At 39.5% G+C, this 15,523-nt stretch overlaps 1 protein-coding gene across 5 annotated transcripts in view; it reads right to left on the reverse strand.

Annotated features, from left to right (window-relative positions):
* Window positions 1-15,523, reverse strand: part of MIPOL1 (mirror-image polydactyly 1) — a 189,875-nt gene that overhangs the window by 142,780 nt on the left and 31,572 nt on the right. The window lies entirely within an intron of this gene.

Consider the following 15,523-nt stretch of genomic DNA (forward strand, 5'->3'; position numbering starts at 1 on the left):
GATGCAGTGTCTGTATAAATGTACTTGCAAATTATGCTGTCACACGCTGCAGGGGAAGTGCAGCGCTTCACTTGCCGTAACAACTTTTCCTCCTCTTCCTCTCTAGGGCATCCACTTAATCTATAAGCCATATATATGTGAAGTGCCTCAGTATTTCCAAATATTTTGGATAAAATATAGGGCATATATTCTTTGATCCATCCTACAACATCCTCAAAAATAATAAGAAACTGTCTATATAGTTGTCTGTCTATATAGAAAGTGTGTCACATTCTGTGAAAGAATTCAAGCACAATGTATATTTGTTGAAATAACCAGTGATGGTATTGCCAGGAACTTTTGTTCCTTGTTTAGCACAACAGTATTCTACTTTGGCCCTATCAAATTTGGAGAAGAAAAATCTCACTCCAGAGTGCTAAAAAGTTTAGATGACATTTTAGGCTGCTTCTATTCCCTTAGCGTGAGAGTATGTTTTTCTTCTTTTCACAGATCCTGTTTTGTTAATTTGCTCCTTTCACTCCAGGGCTTTAAGAAGAGACCACAGAAGAGTCACTGCAGTTGGCAGAGACCACTGGAGATCACTGGAGATCACCTTGCTGGCACCTCAATCATTTGTACCATGAAGTTGTCATCAGTAGACTCCAGCAACTTCCTAGATCCCTTGTGCCCTGCTGCTGTCCTTCCTGCAGATCGTTAACATCATTGTAGTCCCCCATGAGAACCAGCACCTTTGAACATGAGAGTTCTTCCTGTTCTCTGAAGAAGGCCTCATCTACTTCACTCAATCCTCCTCCATGCCCCTCCCTCTTAGAAGGAGGATCAAGGCAAACACCCCTTGGGTTCCCATGCCCTCGATCATCACACCCAGATCCGTACAGTCACATGCAAGACTTTCCAGGTCACCCCAACAGTATCACCAATGCCTAAGAAGAGCAGCAGGGAGTAAGAGGGTCAGATGAACATCGGCAGGCTTTCTATAACATTCTGAATATGAGCTCCCAACAAGAAGCTAGGGTCTCTAGATCACAGGTCAGTTCAGCAGGCAGATGTTTATTTTTAAAACTAGAAGTGAACATGACTGCATGATGAGGTAAATAACTGCATTAGCAGCTACACTTCTGCTAAACCCTGAGGCCATGTCAGGATATGTGTTTTGAACTGTAAATTACTGCAGCTAAAGAAAAAAGAGAATTTAGACTAGTACTAGAACTGTGCTGGCATTTATTAAAGCTAATTCTGCTTCTTTAGACAACATACATTTGCAGCACACCTTTTCATCCAGATTCAATTCCCTTAAGCACATGGGTAGGACTAAGTAGCACCACAGGAAGGCTGTAAGTGGCGTTCTTGGAAACATTAGGTGAAACACAGAGGATCTGTTTTTTCTCCACTGGCTTTGTAAGAGAGAAGATAATGGCAGCCTCTTCCACTCAAAACTGAAAGCACTATGCCCTAAGTGCATTAAGGTGAGAGATTTTTACTCATTTAATAAAGCTGTAATGGTTTTTTTTGACCAACATGGGAAATTTGTCAGTAGAATGCTTTGGGGAAGACATTTTGAACACTGCCAGATCAATGGACATATGATTAATTTTATTTTTAAAACCACTTTATTCTTCATATAGCCCATGACCCCCACTTGAAATAATTTAGGCCTTGGTACATGGTAGCTTGTCTTGTTGCTAAACGAAGTGGCAATTTTAATCAATGCACTTCAGTGCTTTTCCTCATGCCTCCTGCAAACCGTATTGTGCACTAATTACCAATGCTGCAGACACACACTGGGGAGTAAGTAGCATTTGCAATAATCAGGCTGCACAGGGAACATCAGAGAAAGGATAAAACAGCCTTGCAGGCTTTGAAAAAAATTATGTAGATTTCATTAAGTAGTATCACCACCTCAGACTCTGGTTCTTGAGTATACTAAACAACATTTTTTCCATATAAAATAGAACAAGTCCAGTAGCCCAGATTAATATTTCACTATAGGGAGAAGCTGAACAGCTGATCTTCTGTATGTATTTATCTTGAATGAATAGCTTGTTCACATTGCGGGAAAGAAAAGCAAATGTTAAGAAGAAGGAATATAAAGACACTAGAATTAAATCTGGGAATTGATTGTGGGGGACGTAAAGGGAAGATAATGCTGTCATGGCTTGAAACAGTAAAGGCAGAACAGAATTCAATGTTGTTAAGCTGGGAGTGGTTAAAAAGTCAAGTAAAAACAGTGAACACATCAAACTGTGCAGGCACCTACTATTCCTCATAGCTTCTTCTAAGAAGTGGGAGATAGACAGCAAGAGTCAGGGAAAGCACAGCATTAGAGAATCCTGTACCAACGGTGAGAAATGCACAGAAGGTGCAGATTCAACTGGAGGACTAAAGAGGCAATAGCTTCCTTTATTATACCACTCAGATATTCAGCAGTCCCATCATCCAGCAGAAGTTGGGTGGACACCCCCTTCCCCCTGTCCACAGTCTTTCAGCACCCTACTAAAATGCACTGATCAGCTCAGAGGTTTGCAGGCAATCTCCACAGAATAAGAGTAAGGCAACACAAACAAAACCCAATGGAACATGCGCATAGCACCTCAAAATACAGGACTGGCTACAGATCTGGTTGCAGATGAGTATGGGGACACTAGAAGCCCCAAGGGTGCCAAATCAGCTTCAAGTGTAATAGTACTTACAGCTTGTTACCTATAGCTTACCAGTATTTGTTTTAAGCTGGTCTGTGGCACAGACATAGTATGTTCTCATCTGTCTGCAAAAGCCGCATGAGTGAACCCCTAGAGGGATGGCAGTAAGAGGCATAATAGGAAAAAAAACAAAAGCAGAAAGGAAGAGAATGAGCCATATACACCCCAGGAGCAGGAGCAAAGCTGACTGCAAATTCAGTAGCTATGACACTGTGACACTGTCAGATTAAAAACATTTGAAAAAATGTAAAACAAAACATTGTGCTGTATTTGAGGAAGTGCAACATCAATCACTAAAAGCCTCCAGAATTCCTCCTGTTAATCATAGAATCACAGAATGTTTTGGGTTGGAAGAGACCCTAAAGCTCACCTAGTTACAACTTCCCTGCCATGGCCAGGGAGGCCACCCGTGATATCATATTGCCCAGGGCCCCATCCAGCCTGGCCTTGAATACTTCCTAGGACAGGCCATTCCTAAGTTCTCTACACAACCTGTTTCAGTGCCTCACCACTCTGTGGGTAAAGAATTTCTTCCTAATATCTAACCTAAATCTCTCCTCTTTTAGCTTGGCACTGTTCCCCCTTGTCCTATCACTATCTGCCTGTGCAAAAGGTTGCTCTCCCTCTTTTCTTTATAAGCCCCCTTCAAGTACAGGAAGGTTGCATTGAGGTCTTCCCAGAGCCCTCTCTTCTCAAGGTTGAAAAACTCCAGCTCTCTCAGCCTGTCCTCACAGGAGTGGTCCACCAGCCTTCTGATCATCTTCCTGGCCTAGTCTGGATTTGCTGCAACAGGCCCACACTTTTCTTGTGCTGGGGCCCCCAGACTGGATGCAGTACCTCACATGGGGTCTCACAAGGGCAGAGTGGAAAGGTACAATAACTGTCCTCAACCTGCTTGCCACATTTCTTCCAATGCAGCCCAGGATGCTGTTGGCTGTCTGGGCTGCAACCATGTATTTTTTCTTCCCAGTCTAAACAACAACACAGCTTCAATGTCTGCGGGGGTTTTCTGTGTTTGTACAATACCAAAAATTTGGAATTTCAAACAAGAGGGAATATTCATTATCCAACAAAACTATCTACGCAAAGAGCCACCTTGGCCCTATACCAAACTAACCTGTTCCCCCTGGAATAATAGGACACACTTCCTATGGCTGCAAAAAAACTTGATCTTGCCGCACTACAAATCACACATCTACCACACTTGCTGCAGTAACTATGCATGTAAAAGCATTACTTTAGAACTTGACCTTCATTTTCACTAGACTAATTGCTGTTCTTTATTATTGACTTTCAAATTATCAAAATTTTTTCCTACATTAATAATATTAAAAACTTAACCTGATGGCCAATAACTCCTCAAGATATGCAAATGAAATTAGTACTATGGCCGAATTTTCCTTTTTGAGCTGAAAATGATGAGTCAACCATTTTGTCAAAAGACAAACATTCATTCACTCAGCTATTTAACTACTAGAACTTCTCCCAAACAGAATGACTGTGAAAGACTCAGACTACTCAACAGTTTACCCTTTACTGAATGATTAAAAGGCATAAATCCTGAAAATGAGTGGGAACAAAAATTAAAGGCTTTTACAGGCATAAATATGCAAAGAAAGAAAATGAGTCTGGTGGAAGAAACCTGATCCTATTGTCTGGCATTAGGATCAAGAGTTGGTTTAGGTCTTATGCATTATCAGAATGCCTGTATTTTCCTTTTTCATTCATATTTGAGCTAACACAGATGCAATATACAACATGATTTACATGCATATGTCAAAAGGTGTTCATTACTTTTGACCCATTTCCTCACTGTTTTATCTTTCCCATGATCTACAAATAATTTTTCAGAGTTAATCCTAAGAAAAGGTACTGTACATAATTTTCAAAAAGAAAGTAATCCCTGTTTCTGGAAAACAATTACAAAAAGTCAGTGCAAAAATGCAAGGTCTGTAATATATGCTTTCTCCAAAACAAACAACACGAAAAAGTGAAGTTTTATTGTCTTTGGACTTGCTACAGATTTACTTATGTTAGCAATTATTTAGGTTCCTTCGGTGCAGTGTAGTATACTGAGAACAAGTAACCTGCAACTAAGAGCAAATGGTTGTCCCTTCATGATGCACTTTTTCTAATGTTTAAAGAAAACTGAGCAAATTTCAAGATGATTATTCAGTAGGATTCTAAGATCTCACTAAATCACTTCTGTAGCATGGAAGAATGGCAGTCACAGGAACCTGATAACAAGCAAAGACTGAGCTCAGAGTAGTTTTGTAATACAAAACTAATTCCTTTTATTTCTCTGTGCTCTGCCCAGCCAAAGTACCACGTATTACCTGCCAAACCATTGGCAGTAACAAAGAGGAAATCACCACCTAGATGCATTGTACATTCAGTGCCCCAATGATACATGACCATGGGCTCTGCAGAGAGCATCATGGGTCAGCTCAGAAGAATGGGGACTATCGATTTACTTTAAGTAACTCTTACTTATAAAGGTCCTGGATTTATCTCTGAGATAGGGTATCTCCTCTCACTTTAAGACACACAGGATGGATGTTCACTGAAATAAGCCTTGGAAAGAACATTTTTATGGAAACTCTCACAATTTTTTTAGGAGATGCATAAGTACTGTGATCGTCATTTTAAAGCCGTTGTGACTAAGGCACAGAGTAATGAAGTAACTTTACTGAGGTCATTGAGCAAGCCATGTGTGCTGGTTCCAGCCAGGACAGGGTTAATTTTTGCAGTAGACAGGAAGGGGCATGTCCAGGACACAGTGGTTACTCTATAACAACTCACATCACTGCCAGGGGCAGGGGAAAGGGATGCTCTTCCAGGGAAGAAGGGCCCAGAAAATGTGTCAGAGGGAGCTGTCTGGTATTGCCTATTACGGGGGAAGGGGTGGTTGGGGATTGGGGGTGTGGTCTCTGTGCGAATCATTTCTTTTCTTATACCCTCTATCATCAGTATTGTTGCTGTTACTGTTCAGTTTCTTATCTCATTGCTGTTCTCAGTAAATTGCTCTTATCTCGACCCATGATCTTTGCTTTTCCTGCCTCAAATTGGAGGGGGGAGAGGGAGTGGCACATGGTTTTAATGGGAGAATTGATTGGAGAATACCATTCCTAAACCAAGACAGTCATAATTGGTGCCCAGTGTGAGGCATGAAGGGTTGAGATACAACAGATCTGCCCAGAGCGGGCTGGAAACAAATTTGATTTGTTGTATTAGGTCCAGAGCCAGTGGTCACCATGTTGCTGGGGCTGTTCAAATGGCTGTGTATATATAACTGTGCATATGTTCCCATATGTGGTCCTCATGATGATCTTTTTCAGAGCACGGAGAGGAATCAGGATTGCTTTGTTGCTGTGCTATGGGGTATCAGTTCATGACATGGTAAGATAAAGGGCAATGAGGGTAATTTGGGATGTGTATTCAGCATTGCTCTCCTATCCTTACTCAGGCACTAGCTCTGGGAGTCCATTAACAATCAAACCCAGTCTGTGGGAAGAACAGGGGGGATGACTTTCCCCAGCTTTTCACCTCCTTTTTCTCCTTCAGACCTGTTAAAACAGCTTTTGAGAATTAAGAATTCCTGCTGGATGTTAAGGAAAGCATGTTCTGGTTGCTAAGTCTGCCATATCTCCTCAGTGCAGTCTACACCGTGTTTAGAGTCAGGACAGAGATTTCTAGGGAGGTCATTCAGAGATCTGCCCTGAGGGTGGATACTCAGGAGTGGCATAGAATGTGGGAGAGAATGGGGCAGTTTTGGGGAAAATTCTATGCTCCAATAGTTTGGCAGTTCAACCCTGAACAAACAGAGGACCCTGTTTAAAGTGACAGAATATTTGCAAGGAGAATGCTGTGGCAACTCCAGACAGGAACAATTTATTGCAGTGTGCTGGGCCTGGCTACTCGTTACTGGACACAGTTCAATACTAGACAGCACCTTCCAGGGGAGGAGCAGGAAAGCAGACCTACAGGCACTGTGGCCTCTCAAATTGCAGCTGAACCAGGGGAACAACCCATTCCAGTAGCAGTAGCCCCTATACAGAAGAAATTCAAGATCGAATCAGTTTGTTTAATGAGGGATGAAGAGGCAGCAGGGCCCGCAGAACAGGAGGAAGAGGGAGGGCCAGAGATAACCACCTGATCCCTATCTCTGGCTGAGCTGCGAGATATGCAAAAGATTTCAGCTACCAGTCATGTGAGCCCCATGTGACCTAGATGCTCCAATGCTGGGATATCAGGGCCCATGATACGAAACTAGATAGTAGTGAAACCAAGCAGCTGGGATCCCTGCCCTGCGTTGTGGGCATTGGCAAGGGGATTGGGAAAAGGACAGAAACTCTCAGCCTCTGGAGGCAACTCCTGTCAAGTGTGAGGGAAAGGTATTCTCTCAAGGATGATCTAGTAGCATGTCCAAGCAGGTGGAATGCCACGGAGAAAGGTATCCAGTACCTGAGAGAATTAGCTGAGCTGGAGGTGATCTACAGGGATTCAAATAATGAGCAGTTCCCTGTAGATCCTGATGAGGTCCAGTGTACACAATCCAAGTGGTAGAAGTTTGTACAGAGTGCGCCATCATCGTACGCCAACTCACTGGCATTGATGTCAATAAAACAAGAACAAACAGTGCTTCAGGTGTCTACCTGACTCTCCAACCTGAAGATCATCTCTTTTCCTCCCTACTGACTTGTGTCATGGCTGTGGAAAGACTGTCCAAGACTGTGGCCACATTCAAGACTTGAGTAAGCTAGAGAGGAAACGTTCCATGCCCCACCAGTATGGACCAGAGTCTGCTGCAGGGAGCAAGCACTTCTGCTGCTTGAGAGACAGGGTACACAGCACAAGGCTACCTGTGGTTTTATCTGCATGACCATGGAGAGGACAAGAGGAAGTAGGATGAAAAACCCACTTCTGCCCTAGCAGCACATATATGTGAGTTGAGAGGAAGAACAACCACCATAGGAAATTCTTCAAGGATAAATGCCACTCCAGTTCTGGTGGGCAAGTCCTCAGATAGAATAGACAGGCTGATGTTACTTCTGATTCTCCTGAAGGGACCTCAAGTTTGTATTTACAAGAAGTGAGCAACAAGTACTTTGATCAGAACTAGAGGGGCCCTGCCACGTGGAGGAAAGGGACAATTGGATCTACTGGACTGGGTGGATCCCATGACCTGGCACACCAGACCTACAAGAGTATAAGGCTTTTGTTGACACCAGCATACAATGTACTCTGATGCCACCAAGATATGTAGGAGCAGAATCTAATCCTATCTCTGGGTGACAGGCATCCCAACAGCTGACTGTACCAGAAGCTGAAGTGAGCCTGACTGGGAACAAATGGCAAACACACATCCTTGTGACTGGCCCAGAGGCCCCATGCCTCCTTGGCATAGATTACCTCAGGAGAGGGTATTTCAAGGACCCAAAAGAGCATCATTGGGCTTTTGGGATAACTGCTGTGGAGACAGAAGAAATTAGACAGCTGAATACCTTTCCTGGTCTCTCAGAGGGCTCTGTTCTTTCCGTGTTAGCAGTCCTGAGTGGGCTTGAATAGGAAACCCCAATTGCCGGGGGATTTTGGAAACCATCACTAACTGGCCCAAAGGCAAAAAATTTGAATTTTCAGGTAGAAAATGTCCTGGTTCCAGCAAGGACAGGGTTAATTTTTGTAGTAGCCAGGAGGGGAGATGGCCAGGACACAGACATTATTCTATATCACCTCATGTCATGAAGACTCTCACTGGGAAGACGGAGTGCCTTCTGGTCCAGAAAATGTGTTGGAGAGAGCCATCCAGTATTGTCCACTACTGGGGGGAAGGATGGTCTGTTATTGGGTGTGGTGTGGTGCGTGTTTTTCTCCTGAATTGTTTCTTTTCCTATACCCTCTGTTGTTAGTATTTTTGCTGTTGCTGTTCGTTTTCTTATCTCATTGCTGTTCCCAGTAATTTACTTTTCTCTGAACCTGTGATCTTTACCTTTGTGGCTCTAGTTGGAGGGGGGAGGGGGAGCTGCACGTGGTTTTAGTCAGAGGACTAAACTGGAGAATACCACCTCTAAACTATGACACCATGACAGAAGGAAAAACTGCAGAAGTCAGAGGCGCTGGATCCACGCTGCATCTTGGAGCCTGTGCTACCTCACTGATGGCCCTTCGTGCTCTTTTCTCCTGCTCAGAGATGTCAAATTCTTCTCTTTTCTGTTGGAGAAGTTTTAGAAACTAATATCTACTGTACTTTAAGAAAAAAATACCACTTTTACTTAGGAACAGCAAACTAACATTTACACAATCAAAAAATTAAGATTAATTTTAAATAACTAAAATAGTATCCTTTGACACTTCTTTATGATGATAATTTTAATTCACATGACAGGTTAGGTTACAGTATTTGTATATTAGAAGACAGACATGCAATATAAAATATAAACAAACTTCCTGTAATTTCAATATTAGGCAGAATAAATGAAATAACCTTTTTTAAAATTATATTGATTATCATACTAATGCAAAGAACTTTGAAACAAAACTGCTTTAGAAGTCAGTCAGGTGAACACAACAATGCAATTCAAATACTTGCTCTTTGGCTACAGCTAAGCATTTAAGTTGTCCAAAAATACTGAACAAAGAGAACAACATAATCTTATTACAACTTTGTTGAGAGAGTTATCTGCAAATGCAATAAGAATAACCAAAGCTATATTACGCATTAATGTTTTTGCTTGCTCTATATCCCATAACACATAGAAAAAAAAAGAAGAGGCTTGAAAATATTTTGTCTGCTAAAATACAGACAAAACTCAGAAGTTTAATGGTTCATTTTTTTTTATTCCTTAAAGGAATCTAAAGAGAACAGTGAATTTTGTTTTAGCAATATAAGCTGGGGGACATCTGTGTTATTTTGAATACTTCAAAATAATACTTAGAGTATTCACCTGTACTTGTGTGGAACCCTGGCAACACCCTTCATAAAGAAATAAATTGAGAAGGAGGTTAAGAACAGTTGGAGTTATTCTGGCAAAAGCAATTTTTTACAATTCTCTAAGGATTCTGATTATTTTAGTAATGATGTTTCCCTCGCCCATCTCTCTCACTAAGTCTTTTGTGCTCCTCTTTTGCATCTAAACAGCAATTGTGCACAAACTGTTGAATATTTAAAATAGAAAAATGCTGCTCAGTCTTTAAAATATGTGGCCAATCATTATTTTGGTATTCACTGCAGTTAATCGTGATGCATTTATTAATGTGTAAATATCAGACATTTCCTTTGGCATTCCATTCTCCGTTTGCAATTCATTAACATACTGTTATTTTAAAATATTAGTATCTGGGAAGACACCAGATTTTCACTGGATTGGTCTCACACTTGAAAAAGCATTTTTATATTCTGAATGCATCAAAACAGCAGAATCTCCAGGCAGATACTAAGTGGGATTCACTGAAACACAATGTTAGTTCTAATGGATGGATGATTGTGTTTGGTCTTTTGAAACTTTGAAGTATAGGTAAGTCTTGATCACACAAATTAATAAATCCTAAAGCTGGAGTTAACAATAACCATTACACCCAAATTCTGCAGCTTAGCCCAGCCAATTTTTCAAAAGGTCAGGTTGTGAACTGGAGAAGATCAGGGAGGTCCACCGCATAGCTTTGTTGCCAGGCATCTCTCGTCTGGATTGTTGCAGGCATTTATTAGTATTCGTCAGCAGACTCAACAAAGCAAACAAGAAATTCAAGCACGAATAATAAAATGAAATGCTGCTATATAACCCTTTGTCATTCAGCAAATATGGGACTTTTTAGCTACATTGTTCCTAAACCTGGGTTACTACTTTAATTTTTCTCCACAGTGCTGACTGAATGAGTATGCATGTGTGTTAAATGCAGAGCTCCCTTAACAACTGCAGGACTGCCATTTAATCTGTTGGTAGATGGACCATTTCCTGTGGGAACTCTAGCTATGATTTCCAGATCCACCAAATAAATCTCAGATTAAGATTCCAAATGAAACCTGCCTTTGGCAGATAAAAAATGTCAAGATGGATATAAACAGTAAAATTATAAATTATCTAGGTGTTGCACGATGACTTGATGTGCATTTTTTGTTTACACTTTCCCTGATATCACAACTATACAAGGCATTCATCAAATGTCACACTTTCATAATACTGGAGGCATCATTAAAACTGTTTGGCTAAGGACCTTGAAGTGTTTAAGCAGTAGCTCAAAAGTATATTTGTGCAAAGTAGAAGAATAAATTTACATATCAGCAGCAGCTCATAAGGGATGGGTAAATATTCTGTTTATCTCTCATTGTAATTCAGGTTAGTTTAAATACAGGGTTTCAGGATATCATTACAGCCTATATGGAGTCATTACATAATTTCCAAACATAGTGTCTGCTGGAGTTTTACTAAGCATGCTGTGTTTATGTTTTCTAAACCAACTAAAAACAAAGTAAACCCTCCCACCCCATTTGTCTTTTGCTATTGTCATATCAGACAATTGCTTTTCACATATAACCCCTTCCATTATCTAAATCTTAATGATCCAGAACTCCCTTTTATCTAGGCAGGGTCATGTTTCCCAATGCCCATTAATTATAGTGAAAATTCTCTTATCCAAATGTACTCAACCTCCCCTACCACACACAAACAACTAAGGCTTTACTGAATTAACAGTTCTAAACAAAATCCCAAGAAACTACAGCTTTAGAAGTAAAGAAAAATATTGCAATTTTAAGTGTCCAACATAAAAGAAAGATCACTCTGCATAAAGTAGCCATAAGACAATTTGCCCACACACCCTTTACTCCAGTAATGGTCTGCTAAAGATGCAGGTGAACTAAGAGTCTCCAATGCACTCCCTGAAGAACATTTCTTTTAATAATTTTTTTATATTTTTGCTCTGAACTTAGGCCTCATTCTAGATGTTCTAAAAATAGAAGTAATGAAGGTTTCTAAAGAAGAAAATAACCAAATTCCTCTTGCACTTGTGCAAGGTCTTCTAAAGCTCCTTCTGAAGCACTAGTTAAAAATTACTGTGGTAGTAAGTGCTGTTCTCTCTGAAGTACATTTCAAGACATTCTGAAATTAGCTGCACTCATACTTTACACGATTAAGATTCAAAGAGCAATACTTCAAGGTGTGCATTCTCCCCATCCTTAGTGCTTGCAGCACTCAGTGCAGATAAGGCACTACACGTTTTGAGCGTACCATAAAGGGTTGAACAAAACCATATTCACAATGCTGCAGTGAGTCAGGCAAATACTGGGTATCTAGCTGTGCTTCTGATGAGGAGTCTTTCTGCATGCAGTCTGGCTAAAAATGTGCTGTATTCTACTACTCAAAATGTACAAGGAAAGAAATGGGATGGAAAAAGGAGAGATGAGAATTTATATGCATGAAGAGGTAATTATATTTACAGGAAAGACCAAGCAGTATTTGGTGATTTTTCAGTTACCATTATCTCATTCTTATCTTCTAAGTTATGTCACACTATTCCTTCTTCTTCCATGGAAGATGTTTTCTTCATCTTCCACTCTTAGTGGCTCAACAGTTACTAGCCCCTTTTCCTAGGTTTTACTCATGAAAGTTCATCCTCTCAGCCTCTTTTTAGCCTTTTACATCATTCAGAGAAACCTGCAACTACATTTGGCAGTTTGCAAGGGGATCTCTGACAGCACACAGTGAGTTTGATGCTGAAAGCACAGCACACATTGAAGACACTGATCAGTTGAGCCACATGGGTGTAGAGGATGCTGCCTCTCTGCATATCATGTAGCTTTTTCTGCATACAAACCACCCTTGCAATATCCAGGCCTTCTTTCTTTCCCAAGTAAACAGCACTTTGTTGCTAAAAGATGGTAGGAGAGGGAGACCAGGCTCACAGTATCTCCTGTTGAGGCATGTAAAAGAAGAAAAAGACTTCACTATGACAAGTATGCTTAATTCTGCCTCTGCTACAGCCTTGAAAGAGGGGCTTTAGATTTACTTTAGAGTGTTTACAGTTGTAGTGGGTATATTCTGGAGAAACAGGCAGCAGCACCTTTACCATTAGCTGCTTTTTGACCCAACTAGAGCATTAGATGAAAAAACCTTTACAATGCCATATTACTCTCAAGGCTTTCTTTACTCATTCATCCTTGTGTGTGTCAAACTCACACAATAGAAATTCCAGACAAAAAAGCCCTTGTAATTACTATTGCGAAAAAAATTCCACAAAAAATACCTTAAAACCATTATGCAACTAGAAGAGTTTTCTACTTCTAATGAGATAGTCAAAGGTAGCACAAAAAGATGATTCATTTTACATAACCTATGCATATGACTACATTACCTCAATTACCATGAATGTAAAAAAACCCAAAAACCCCCAACTCACCACCAGATAAAACACACCCTTTTTAAATTTCCCTGCACAAGCTGGTTCTGCAGTTCAGTTCCAATCTACATTATCACATCTCTTTAAAGCTAGTCTCCTCTAAACTAGTTTCTAGACACGCAATTTTAAAGTATATTTACAAGCTGCAAGCATTCTTTTGAAGTTACATGGAAAGTGTCTATATGGATCATAACTAAGAGTTGCCATCAAATTCTTAGAAGTGAAATTGGTTCACTGACTTATACTTCAATATATGCTTCAAGTAATGGCTTAGCAATATATATATATATATATTTATTTCTATGCTTGAAAAACATAATAACCACCTTTTAAGAAAGCAAACAACTTTGCCCTTAAAAATAATCAATCTATTAACTTGTCTTAGGAATTTAAAAATAATAATTATACAATGCTTTTTATTCTGGAGTCAGCAAAACTCTATTTTTGTTGTCAAAACAGATCAAACAGTACTTGAAATTCTCAGATTTGTAATTTCTCCCCTGTCCTTAAAGCATGGATGCTCATAAATGTGACATAAGCAAAAAAATTACAACAGTTAAAGACTATATAATACAGAAGTATAGCTGCACCTATTAAAACATGGTACATCATATGAATTGAGTAAGACACAAATTTAAGTCCAGCATTTGCACACTCACCACTTTCCTATCCTGGTAACTCTTCTGAAAAACTGCCATATCAAGCTCTAAATGTATATATAAATAGAGAAACCACCCAATTTCAGGTTCCCTCTTGTGTTTTCATGGTATTAATGTTTTCATAGTTTCCATCATGCATGGAAACCCTGCTGAACTAGCAACTCTACCCCGATGCAATGTGCTTCCCCACACCCACCATCACTGCAATGCGAAGACATGCACCTATTTGCCAATACAAGTTTATTTTTATAATTGAATGCTATTCTAGGCTTTCTACCTTGGATCCTGAATATTTTTCATTTTCAAGTGACATAGTCCTTACTGGTCTGCTGCCAATGTTCCTGGTACATTCTCTCAAGTATCCTTCGACAGATATGAAAAAAGGCAGTAACCTTCTATTAAAAACTAAGTGCTGTGGAGAAAGAGTACATTTAAACTAGACACAAACACAGAATAACAAGCTTTGCACACAGACTGTTCTTTAATTCTTCCTAATAGAACAGAACAGAGACAAAGTCTTCAACACACAGAGAGATACCATACTCCAAACAACTTGGAAAGTTAAAAAGAAAATCTCACCTATCAAACACTTCAGATATACTCCTCTTAAACACTACCTTTCTTTCAAGTATTTTATTTTATAACATCTATTAACAGGTTACACATTATCCCACATAACCGCCATAAACCTACCACTTCACTGTATCTAATGTTTTTTCTAACTTTTAAAATTCTCTTTGCTTGACTGAATTTTCATCTAGTCAGATGAATTTAATCTCATATTTGCTTTACCATCCTTATTTGTTGACAAATAATATAATCTCCAATATTTCAGTATGCTATTAAAAAAATTTGCATAAATCATTATAGGGTTATTCTAAACCCAGTTTTTAAACTTCCAGATTACAAGAAAGAAACACCTAAATACAGTACAGTACCAGCTGCACAAAGGAAAGATACGAAGATGACAGAGCAAGCAGAACACAAAATGGTACACTCTTCAACACACACATTTACACAGAAAATGAAAAGTTGCTGTGATTAAGTAATACAATGGGAAAATGCACCAGAAAATCTACCAAGGACACATATTGAATATTATGTTGCTGAAATTGACCTATTATCTTTATGATAAGTGAATGTAATTTAGCTGTTAATACCCCAAAAAAATTCTAATTCCTCATCCAAACCAGTATGATGACAGATTTACCCATAACCCCTTTTTCGAACTTTCCTAGAAGCAAAAGCACAAAGAATTACATGTCTTTTAAATGATTATGCTAAAGAAAAGTGTATAAATTTTACTTTTGCTTATATAACAACTTCCATTGGATACATGAATACATAAGTGTTAGCTTGGAAGAAACAGCTGTCTTAACAGCACAAAATATTGACCTAATGCATCAGAAAAATAATACATATGAAACTCAGTAACTACTCAGTTTTAAAAATACCTCTGAGCAGCAGCAGAACATAACTTCTTGCAATTAGACAGAAAATATTTCACAGAGAATCAGTTTCATTTGCCTACTTTGGAAAACTTAACCTTTTGAACCATTCTTAGGGTATGCTGACCCCTAAAGGTCTAAAAATACTAAACCTGATTAAGCCATTACAGGTTTAAACTGCCAGAATACAATTCTCCACTAACTTACACCACCCTGTTTTTGTTTACAGAGTATATGACTCAAAAACTTTTGAACTTCACTCAGAAACAGCTCAAAATTCCATAAATTAAAAGAGGCCTGCAAGTATTTTATTTTACAGAACAGT

The sequence above is a fragment of the Corvus moneduloides genome, chromosome 6 (genome assembly GCF_009650955.1).
Source record: "Corvus moneduloides isolate bCorMon1 chromosome 6, bCorMon1.pri, whole genome shotgun sequence".
NCBI classification, from domain to species: Eukaryota; Metazoa; Chordata; class Aves; order Passeriformes; family Corvidae; genus Corvus; species Corvus moneduloides.